This window comes from Pelophylax lessonae (genome assembly GCF_965119305.1).
Source record: "Pelophylax lessonae genome assembly, chromosome: 12".
Classification (NCBI taxonomy): Eukaryota; Metazoa; Chordata; class Amphibia; order Anura; family Ranidae; genus Pelophylax; species Pelophylax lessonae.
In genome coordinates, this window is record NC_138779.1 from 117,937,338 (window position 1) to 117,948,754 (window position 11,417).

Genomic DNA, 11,417 nt, shown 5'->3' on the forward strand with positions numbered 1-11,417 from the left:
AAAGCTTTGGTCCGCCTGTCGCGACAGGTATCAGCTGCGCTCCTCTAGACCTCCATTGTTGTCTTTTATGGGTAATAAAGGCTTTGAGCTAGCGTTCACGTCTCCTGACACCTATAATTGGTGGGTACTGCACTCCCTGACCACCCTCCACGCCTTGTTCCGAGACAACTCTTTTTACTCTTTTGAAGGTCTTAAGAACCGATATCGGGTCCCTGATTCTGAATTCTATAAATTCCTTCAGATCAGACATTTTTATGGCTCCCAGGGCCCTTTGAGGGGCCGCCTTGAATCTTCCCTTTTTGAATCCATCTGCCGTACCTCTTCTAGAGACAGAGGGGTGATCTCGAGACTTTATAGTTACCTTAATGGCCTCCATTTACCAGACAAGTCTCGGGCCATGCTGGCGTGGGAGGCTGATCTCGGAGTGGACCTGTCAGTAGAGGCGTGGTCGTCTATGCTTCAGAATATGCATAAATGCACTAAATCTGTCAGTGAAGGATAAAGTAGTGAAGCGCCACACCAGGTGGTACTTTACTCCTGACAGGGTCCACAGGTTCTACCAGGGGGTCCCCGACCGCTGCTTTCGTGGCTGTGATGCCCCGTGTGTTTGTATTTTTATGCAGCGTACTCTGGTATGATCAAACAAATTTGATATAGTGAACCTGAAAGGTGTCCAGCATTTTCCGTATATATTCTTTGGCTGCTTTTGCACAGAGCAAAGTTTGCTCCATGAGCAGATCCCCTGCTGAGTGGAATGTCTGTAATCGCATGTAAAAAGAAAAAAAGTGGGTAGATGGGTTTGTTGTAACCAGCCTGTCTATAAATGGATCGAATCTCAACTGGTTCCTACTGAACAAGCTGAGATAATGGCTGGGATCAAGTGGTACTAAACACAGTTTAATTGACATTATCCCTGATGATGTGTGGATGATGGCAATACTGTAAATGGAGAACTTTTTTATTTTTTTTATTTTTTTATACCTTTTTTTCCTAATAGATATACAGCTGTCATGCACTTCCCCAGCCTGTCTGCAGGGAAACAGTGGCAGGAGGAGATTTTAGTTATCTGCTGTTAACCACAGGTTAAAAAAAAAAAAAATAGGGGATAGAGTAAAACTGTTTTCATTGCAAACATATTTGTATGACAGTTTAAATCCTTCTTCCTTTTTTTTTTTTTTCTCTGGCAATGTGTGGGTGGATTTCTGCCAGTCACAGGTTGTCGCACCCCTTCAGCCTGTCCCTTAGGAATAACAGGGAGTTGAAGGCTTCATCAATCTGCATGTAATATCCCACCTACATTGTGTTTTAGCTGGTTAGTGGGCATAGAGGAGGGAGGGAGTGGGGTATCATTTACCAGAGTGCATACACCCACATGTGAAACTCTGTAGTCGCATGGGCTGCTCAGATGTGATGGGGAGAAAATATTTAGCATCAAAACTAAACATTGACACGTACTACCACCTAGGAGGTGGAACGTAGGGCTGACATCCAGGATGTCAGAGGGATTACCAGGTCTATGTATGAGAGAGTTGATTTTAGGAACTTAGTCTACCCTATCGAAGACCTTCTGGTGTTGTGGACAAAAAAAGTAAAATAAATGGACCATGATCTGACAGTGTATTAGGTTAATGACTCTAGTGTAAAGTCCTCAAATGGTATTGACTCAGGGCTCGCATTGCATTTTATTTATTCCGAATCTTTGTGTGGGGAGTTCAAAGAGGATCTTGCAGTAAAGTGCAAGGTCTTCTTTTTTTGAGTGTGTGGTCTGTTTCCGCCCCAAAAATACAATTCATGATATTAGTTGAAAATGTGCTTTCTTCTGCATTGCCAATTATGATGGCACTATACTTCTGGTGAGATTATTGGGTGATGAGTACTTAAAATGCTGCCTGGAGACACTCTAGTCCAGTGCAACAGCATTGCTCTATCGTCCATTGACAGATGCAGCCCTTATGCTTCTTAGACCATTGGGTTATGCTGCCCCCTACAGGTGTAGTACTAGGCAGGAAAAACAGTTTCCCACGCCTACGGGGGCTGTCCCTATAGGCATAATCCCACACACCCTTCGCCAGCATACCAGTTTTGTTTCTGCCTAGTGAAGGAGTAGGATGTATATGTATATGTGTGTGTGTATGTGTGTGTGTGTATATATATATATATATATATATATATATATATATATATATATATATATATATATATATATATATATAATTACACTCACTTCTGCTAGTTAGTTTTCAGGGGGATACCTCCTGGTGAACTACAAGCAAAAGCCGGCTGAGGTTTCGCACTGAATAATCTAGATCCTTAAGGTCTCCCGGCCTGGCCTACGAGTGTGAGCAGGTTAGTCTCTCACTAGGCCTCGTCATGACAGAGCCCCTTTTTTGGCTGGGGGCGAGCCTTCGAGTGGATGTCTCGCTGGCATGCAGCGACCTTGAACGCCCTGAGTCACAGCGTACCGCTCGGCTGGCAGCACCTCGCCTACGAGTAGGAGGTGGTCTATCCAGAGTGGAGCCCACCTGGTCTATGGTATGGGGAGTAAATGCAGCCCCTCTCATATCCCTTAGTGGTCTTGGCGAGGGGAGGGGGGATAGACATGGTCCCGCTCCTGGGGATGATAGAACCTAGTACTTCCTAAAAGATCCCCTGGCCTGTCAGGATACCTGGCCCTGTGTCCTGCCCCCCCCCCGCCCTTATTACGGTTTTCACCTGAGGGTCGCTATTGCTGCGGTGCCTGGCATCCTGGGGGGTGGGTGGGTAAAAATGGTACCTGTTCCTGCTGGGTCTTCTTGTAGATCCTCTGTGGCCTCCATTTTGGGGTCCCCTGACCGCATAGCGAGCCATTTTTGTGTAGCCCTACGGAGCTACACAGGCAGGGTGACCTTTCATATTCTTCCTATCCTGTGACTTTCATTTTCACTTTCCTGCTGCACAGATCGGCTCTGGAGGTTTCTCAGGTGGTAAAGCACTGGGGTCTCTGTGGGCAAATCCCTGCGCACTCTATCTGCATATATTTAAGGGGACTCCGCATTCTACGGTGATCGGCGACGGGACCACACTCAGCGCTCTTAAAGAGACAGTACACCTGTTTTTTGATCGAATTATGGAGTCCCAGGCAGTGGTTTCACCCTCAGATCCCCCTTAGTGCGACTACTGGACCTTCCGGATCGCAGTCGCTGGCCGCGATTTCAACAGCTTGGAAAGCCCGGCGACCAAGGTTGATTTTGTGATGAAAAAGGTTGTTAGCCAAAAACTGCAATTGCCTTCACCGTCCTAGGGTCCTCTGATTCAGAGGCTGATATGGTCGCCACGGATGCCCCCCTCCTTGAGAGATCGCTGCCCTCGCAATCGGATGGTGAAGAGGACCTGTCCTCTGCATCTGCAGCACGGGAATGCGCTTTGGTGGAAACCCTGACTGTTTCAGTGGCAGTCTCAATGGCAGATGAGCCCACACCGGTAGGGACACGGGTGTCCTTTGCTCCCACAAAACCCAGCAATCTGGCAAGGTTTTTTCCTTGTCCCGAAAATTATTCATGATATTGGTAATGAACAATGGCGGCACATCAAGGATGTGCTAGTAGTGTTTAAGCCCTTTAAACGCCGTTATCCCTTTGCAGAGACGGTTTCGAACCATTGGACTGTACTCCCTAAGGTGGAGCACCCTGTATCCAGGTTGACCAAATCTACTATAGTGCCTGTGGACAGGCGGGTGAAATCCCTTTCACGTCACCTTCATGTGTTGGCGGGTTCAATCCTGAAACCGATTTTTGTGTCTGTTCTGGTATCAGACAGTTACGGAATGGGTAAAGGTTTTGAAGGGGAAACTAGATGCTGACTGTCACACCTGGTGTTCCTGTGTGATGCGTCCTTGGATGCAGCTCCAAGAGTGTCGGCTGTTGGGATTTCCATGAAATGCATGGTTCGGCTGAAGAGATGGTCGGCAGACCAGGCTTCCAAGAAGGCCTAAACAGATCTCCCTTTCCTGGGAGAGCGATTTATTTGGTGACTCGCTGGATGAGTTGATCAAAGGTCTAACTGGTGGGAAGAGTACTCTTCTTCCTCAATCCTCCTCCAAAGGTAAGGCACCCTGTAGTAAGCGGGGCCTTCTTTCACTGCTCGTAGACGTTTTTTTCATGCCTCGGGCTCAAGAAAAAGGTAAGCCATTCAGGGCTTCTGGGAGGGCTAAAAAGCCATGGTCAGGCAGACTCAAGACCAGCCAGTCTGGTTCTGCAAACAAGTCCTCTTCAGCATGAAGGGGCGCCCTCACCCGTTTCTGGGGTGGGGCGACGTCTGCACTTCTTTCAGGAACCCTGGTCTTCCTTCATTCAAGACAAATGGGTTCCCGAACGGATTCGTTCCGGGTACAAGATCGATTTTCGGTCCCGGCCGGTGGACAGGTTCTTTCAGTCAAATCTTCGCCTGTCTCTGGATCATTTTAAAGGATCTCCGAGACGCAGTGCCGGATCTCCTTTCTCAGGAACGCTTTTTTCAAGGTTTCTATTCAAACCTGTTCACAGTGCCCGGAAGAGAGGGCAAGGTGCGTCCAATCCTGGACCTCAAGGCTCTGAACTGCTTTGTGCGAGTGCAGAAGTTTTGAATGGAATCCATTCGGTCAGTGGTAGCGTCTTTTAATCGGGGAGGTTTTCTGGCTTCTATCGATATCAAAAATGCATATCTACACATCCCCCATCTACAGGGGACATCAGCGATTTTCTCCACTTTGTGGTGGCAGAGGAGCATTTTTAATTTGTGGCGTTACCCTTGGGTCTTGCCTCCGCTCCCAGAGTCTTTACCAAGGTACTGGCTCCGGTATTGGCTTTGTTGCTCCAAAAAAGGATTGCGATCCTGGGATAACTGGACAATCTCCTAGTGAGAGGGAATCTCACTCGGCTCTGTTGGGCAACCTGTCGGCCGTTCAGACCCTTCAGGAATTCAGGTGGACTATCAATTTCAAAAAATCTGCTCTGATGCCTTCAGTGAGGTTGGACTGAGGTTGGACTATCTGGGGCTGACTCTCTAGATTCCGCCTGGCGAGGGTCTTTCTTCCTCAGGAAATACTTCAGAAGTTGAAGGGGCGATCCGGTTGCTGTTGGAAACCTATCTGTCCTTACTACAGACTTGCATGAGAGCCCTGGGTCTGATGGTATCAACCTTTTTGAGGCGGTTCCTTTTGCTCAGTCTTACTCGAGACCTCTGCAAAAGGAGATTCTTGCCAAATGGAACAGGGATCCACAGTCTTTAGACAAAATGATAGGCTTGAGCTGACTCAGAGGTCTGCTCTATCCTGGTGCATCCAGTCGCCAGCATTGTGTCAGGGCAAGTCCTTCCTAACACTGTCCTTCCTAACAATCATGTTCACCACGGACGCTAGCCTGTCGGGCTGGGGTGGAGTGCTGGGGAAGCTCTGTGTCCAGGGGACCTGGTCCACAGAGGAGTCTTCATTACGATCAATATTCTGGAGCTCCGAGCAATCAAGCTTTGCCTGATCCACTGGACGAATCGGCTACGCGGTTCTCCGGTTCGGATCCAAATGGACAATGCCTCAGCTGTTGCTTACATTAATTCTCAAGGGGGCACCAAGAGTGTCCTGGCGGCCAAGGAGGTGCCTGAGACTCTGGTATGGGCGGAAGACCATGTTCTGGCTCTTTCAGTCCAGATTCCGGGTGTGGAGAATTGGCAAGTGGATTACCTGAGTGGTCAGGTGCTGGATCAAGGGGAATGGCGCCTTCATCCGGAGGCGTTTCATCTCCTATGTGTTCAGTGGGGAACTCCTGGAGGTTGACCTGTTTGTGTCTAGCCTCAACAAAAAAAGTCCAGAGGTTTGTGGCCAGGTCTCCGGATTCTCTTGCGGACGCCAGATGCCTTGGTGGCTCCTTGGAGCCAATTTTGGCTGATCTATGCCTTCCCTCTGGTTAAAACTCTTGCCAAGGCTTCTCTGCAGGGTGGCGGTGGAAGGATTTCTGGTCTTTCTGGTGGCTCCAGACTGGCCTCGTTTGGTCTTTGGTACACAGACCTAGTAAAAATGGTCGCCGATCCTCCGTGAGACTTTCTTTGAGGGAGAATCTGCTGTCCCAGGGACCAATCTTCCATCCTGCTTTATGGTCGCTGGCTTTAACGAGATGGCTGTTGAAGGGCAGGTGTTGAGAGAAAGGGGTCTCTCCTGAATCTGTGATTCCTACCCTGTTGAAGGCCAGGAAGGTGACTTCTAGGAAGATTCATCATCGTATGTGGAAATCGTACATTTCATGGTGTGAATTGCTGCAGCTGCACCCTCGCTTGTTTTCTATAGCTTTTGGCCTTTTTACAAAAAGGAGTTGAGCAGCGGTTGGCCTTGGGCTCTATCAAGGGCCAAGTGTCAGCCTTGGCTATTTACTTCCAACGTCCATTGGCTGCTAATGCCTTGATTCGCACTTTTATTCAGGGGGTGCCTCATCTGGCTCCCCCACCGAGATCCCCATTGGCTCTATGGGATCTGTCTGGTTTTGTCTGTTCTTCTTCAAAGCCTCCTTTTGAGAACATATGGGAAATTTCTCGGCCTTTATCCAAGAAGGTTGCCTTTCTGGTGACAATTACTTCTGCCTGCAGAGTGTCTGAGTTGGCGGCACTGTCCTGTCCGCCTTATTTGGTGGTCCACAGAAATAAAGTGGTACTCCTGACCTATTCCGTCTTTTCTCCCTAAGATGGTGTCTGAAGGCAACACAATGTCTTCATTTAGATGGAAATCACTCTGTCCTAAGCCTAAGCATCCCAAGGAAATTGCTTTGCACTCTCTGCATGTGGTTCGGGCGTTTAGGGTTTACCTGACTGTCACTGAGTCTTTTAGGAAATCGGATGCCTTTTTCTCTTTGTCCTTTTTTTTTTTTACTGAGGGATCTCGTAAAGGTTTGGCTGCGTCTGCTGCGACTATATCCAGATGGATAAGGCAGACGGTTGTTCAGGCTTATTCGTTGAAGGGTCCAGTTCCTCCTTTCCCTGCGAAGGTGCATTCTACTAGAGCGCTGATTCCTCTTGGGCTTTTCGCCATCAGGCCTCAGTAGTTCAAGTTTGTAAGGCGGCGACTTGGTCATCTGTGCACACATTTTCAAAATTCTACAAGGTAGATTTGTTGGCATCTTCGGATACATCCTTTGGCCGCAAGGTTTTGCAGGCTGCTGTTTAAATAAAGAGTCCTTTTTTTTTTCTCTTTAGGGGTTTTTTTTTCTTTCATGGGTGAGCTCCCGTTTTGTTCCTGGTTGAGCTTCATGTTACCCAGTTGGCTACATTTAGCCTTTGGAGTTTACGTTAACTATTTGGTTTGCGTTCTTCCCACCCCTCATGCCTACACTGCTTTGGGATGTCCGAATGGTATAAGAAGCCTAAGGGCTGCATCTGTCAATGGATGATAGAGAAAACTGGATTTTTGTAAGCACTTACCGTTAAATCCTTTTCTCTGAAGTCCATTGACAGATGCAGCACACACCCCCATAGGCGTGGAACTTTTTTTTCCTGCCTAGTACTACTCCTGTAAGGGGAAGCATAAAGGCTGTGTCTGTCAATGGACTTCAGAGAAAAGGATTTTACGGTAAGTTCTTACAAAAATTATTTATTTTTATTTTTTTCCCTAAGATTTGGGATCCTCCTCCCCAGGATCTTGCCAGAAGTTTTGTGACCTTACCTAGTCTAGTAGGTGAAATCTTCTGAACATGAGCACAGACGGCAAAACAGGGGTGTTTAAACCTTCCCTATGCTATCCAAAAAACGTAAAGTTTTTTTTTTTTTTTGGCTGGTGTGCCACTTAAAAAAATTGTACCTGTTCCGACTTGGAAACAAATCCGACTTGGAAACAAATTCAACTTAAGAACAAACCTACAGACCCTATCTTGTTTGTAACCCGGAGGTTGCCTGTATTGCAGAATATATAGCCTCATGCTACATAATTAAGCTCAATTTCATGCTGAAAAATAAACTAACTAATGTATCTTAAATATAAGATTTTTTTTACCCCAAAAGTTTTATTAAAGTGTAATAAAAAATCTAATTTTTTTTTTTTTTTTTTTTTATTAGAAAAATACCATTAGCTGTTTTGCTCAAGTAGCCACATATAGCTATTGTACAGATTTTTCCACTATCCCGGAGTTCTTCTTTAAATATAGGTTAGATCTCAGATGGAAAGGTCTTGCTGTAGTCTTCATAAGTTCTAATAAGCTGGTGATTTAATAACTGTAATATGTATTTAGCAATTAACAGCTGGGAGAATGCAAAACTGTCAGATGTGTTTTGCTCATTTTGAATGCACTGTGCTTTTTTTTTTAGGCCCAGTTCCTGACCATATGAAGAGGGGACTGTGCCGCCTCCATATACAGATGGTTGCAAGAAGAAGTGGCCACAAAATTCCTGCTCCGTGTGTAGGGTTTTTTTTTTAAATGTAAGTTCAATAAATGTTGTCATTTGCTAGGTCTGCAATTTTTTTCTACTAGGAAAGTACCTGCAATCCCATGGACACTATGCCATCTAAGCCTCTCATTCAATTCTAAACGCCTAGATAAACTAGTTGCGTTCCTTTTGTGTTACATAGTAGACTTGTATATTTTATACCTAAAAGGAAGACAAAACATTTTGGGAATCCAATACTAGTTTTGATTTGAAATGACAAAAGTAGTTGGGATAGGCAAGAAAGAAGACCTAATTCAAGAAGAATAGCTTGCGTCCTGTTATAATGTGATATTGGCGGGGCTCAAGCTGACTTTGCAAGTTGTGTGGTGTTGTGTGTGTTTTTTTTTTTTTTTTTTTTTTTTTTTTATTATTATTATTATAGACTCTTTTGCAGGATTTAATCTTGAAGTGTAAACTTTACTTTTATGAGGAAAAATTAGCAAAAAAAATGTATATAGCGTTTGCAATATAACTGCCAAACAAAAAGGCTGAAAAATAAACTTTTTTTTTTTTTCCTTCACTGATGGGCACTGATCAGTACCCGGATTATCTGTGTAAATGTCTCCTTTCGCATTCACCAGCAGTAAGGAAAGGGTGCCAGATCAAGCCTGCAACCCCCGCACCCAGCTGTCAAACTAGGAAGGAGTTGTGTGTGTGTGTGTGTGTGTGTGTTTTCTCTATCGCTCATTGACAGACGTAGTCTTCTTGATTCTCAAGAGCTGGGTTATGTTGTCTCCGCAGGAGTAGGACTAGGCAGAATGACAAAACGTTCTGGCTCCACCCTAGGGGCAGTCCCTGAGGGTATATCCTCCCTCTCTCTGCTACAGGGAATCAGTTTTTTTCTGTCTAGTCAGGAGTAAGGACCTAAGTTCCTTGCTGGGATCTTTTGGTCCTGGCAAGACTTTTTTTCTTTAAGAAAAAGACATTTTTTTTTTAGGTAGTTTTCTCCAGTGTTTTTTTCCTGTGAGATCTTCAAGCAAAAATGCCGGACTGGGCGACACTTGTGGTCACCCCAGCCGGCCTACGAGCGCGTGCAGACCATGGCATTGCGCTTGGTCGGCCGCGACATATTCAAGTAAGTATGCGGGGCCGGGCGACGGGCTGGATGTTGAAATCCAGTGGTCACCCCGGTTTCTGCCTAAAAGCGCGTGCAGACCAGTGCGCTGAGTCGGCCGCGACGGAGTCCCAGTAAAGGGACTGACTTTGCGAGTTAAAAGTCTCGCTTGGACGCCAGGTACCAGAGAGTCGTGGCGTCCACAAACCCCCACCCCGGTGGAGAGGGTATTGTGAAGAGAGGGTGCCTGTCGGTTCGGTATGGTGAGTAAACGTTCCCTTTTTTCCTCATTATGAGGCAGTATATATTATGGGCCCCTCCATATATGGTCAGTATATATCTGATACTTACAAGTCCCCCTTGAATACAGCATGTGTTTGTGGGAAGTGGACTTGGTTCAAGAGCTAACACTCTACCCAGCAGACTGTAACATTACAGCAGACATAGGAGGTATAATCCTACCTTATGTGCAGTGTATCTCTGTAGATCCATATGTCACCTCTTAGCAGAGTGCAGGTGGATGTGCTGGGAAGACTATATCGGCGGTCCGCCGCCATTTTGCCGTAGACCGAATGCATGTATGTCCTCATGTCACGCCGGCCGCCATGTTTTTGGAGTCTTATGTCTCTTCTATGGGGGCGGCCATGTTTTGTGAGCCCAGCTACCTCGTGGAGGGCTGAGAACGCCGGAAGGCGTACGCAGGGGGCGGAGCCACGCCTTCTGCCCGGGAAAAAGCAAACCGCTCCTTCCAGTCTGTGTAAGACAGACGCTGACTGCATTTTGTTGGAAACTGCACTGCATCGGTTGGTGAGCCTTGGGGGTCCCTCTCTCTCTCTCTGGGATCGAGAAGCAGGTACTCTGAGGGGCGCTATTGCGCTAGGGGGAGACACACAAAAAAAAAAAAAAAAAAAAAGAAAAGTTTTTTTGTTTTGCTGGCAAAGGTGTCCTGTATTAACATGGACCCTGCCACTCATGTATCTCCTCCGGATCCCCTCGAGGGGTCTGCGGGATCCTCCAGCACCCCATTGACAATTGAATCTTTGTCAGCTATTATGGAAACTTTTGTGTCCCGGGTGGAAGTGGCTTGTCAGGGACAGGGCGCAAGAAAGCGACCCCCGCCTAACCCCTTATTATCTGAAACCTCGGATTCAGACTCTGAGCCTATTTCTGCAGTTGCAGGTACTTCATCTGGTATTGGTGTCTCGGGTCCTGTCTCTTCAGACAGTGAGGAGGATGTTTCGGCATCCGCCATAGCCCGAGAGGAAGCGTTGGTAAACGCACTCATTGTATCTGTTCAAGAGACCTTAAGGTTACAGGGTATTCCATCAGAAATAGCTGAAACTGAAATCCCTTTTGGGACTAAAAAACGCATCAAAGTGGCGAAGGTTTTTCCATTGCCCAAATGTTTTGGCAATCCAATCGAAGAAGAATGGCGTCTGCCAAAACGCACTTTTACTATTTCTAAACGCATTGACAGGCGTTATCCGTTTGAGGAAACCCTGATTAAGAAATGGACAGAACCACCTGTGGTGGATTCACCTATTGCTAGATTGAATAAAGCCACGGTTATTCCTTTAGAAGACGCTCCGTCTTTTAAAGATCCAGTGGATCGCAAGATAGAAGCTATGTCTCGCACCATGTTTTCCTTGATTGGATCAGCTTTCAGACCAATAATTGCTATTGGTCTGGTTTCGCAGGCTGTAACTGAATGGACCAAGTGGTTACGCCGGGACTTAGAAGAAGTCCCTCAGGCGGTATCAGATTTGTTGGAACAAATGATACAGGGGTTACAGTTTGTATGTGATGCGGCGTTAGACGCCACTCCATTAATGGCGCGAGCATCAGTCTCAGCAGTGGTTCTCAGGCGTACACTGTGGCTAAAAGGTTGGTTAGCCGACCAAGGTTCCAAAAAAGCATTGGCTAATATCCCCTTTTCAGGAGAGCGTCT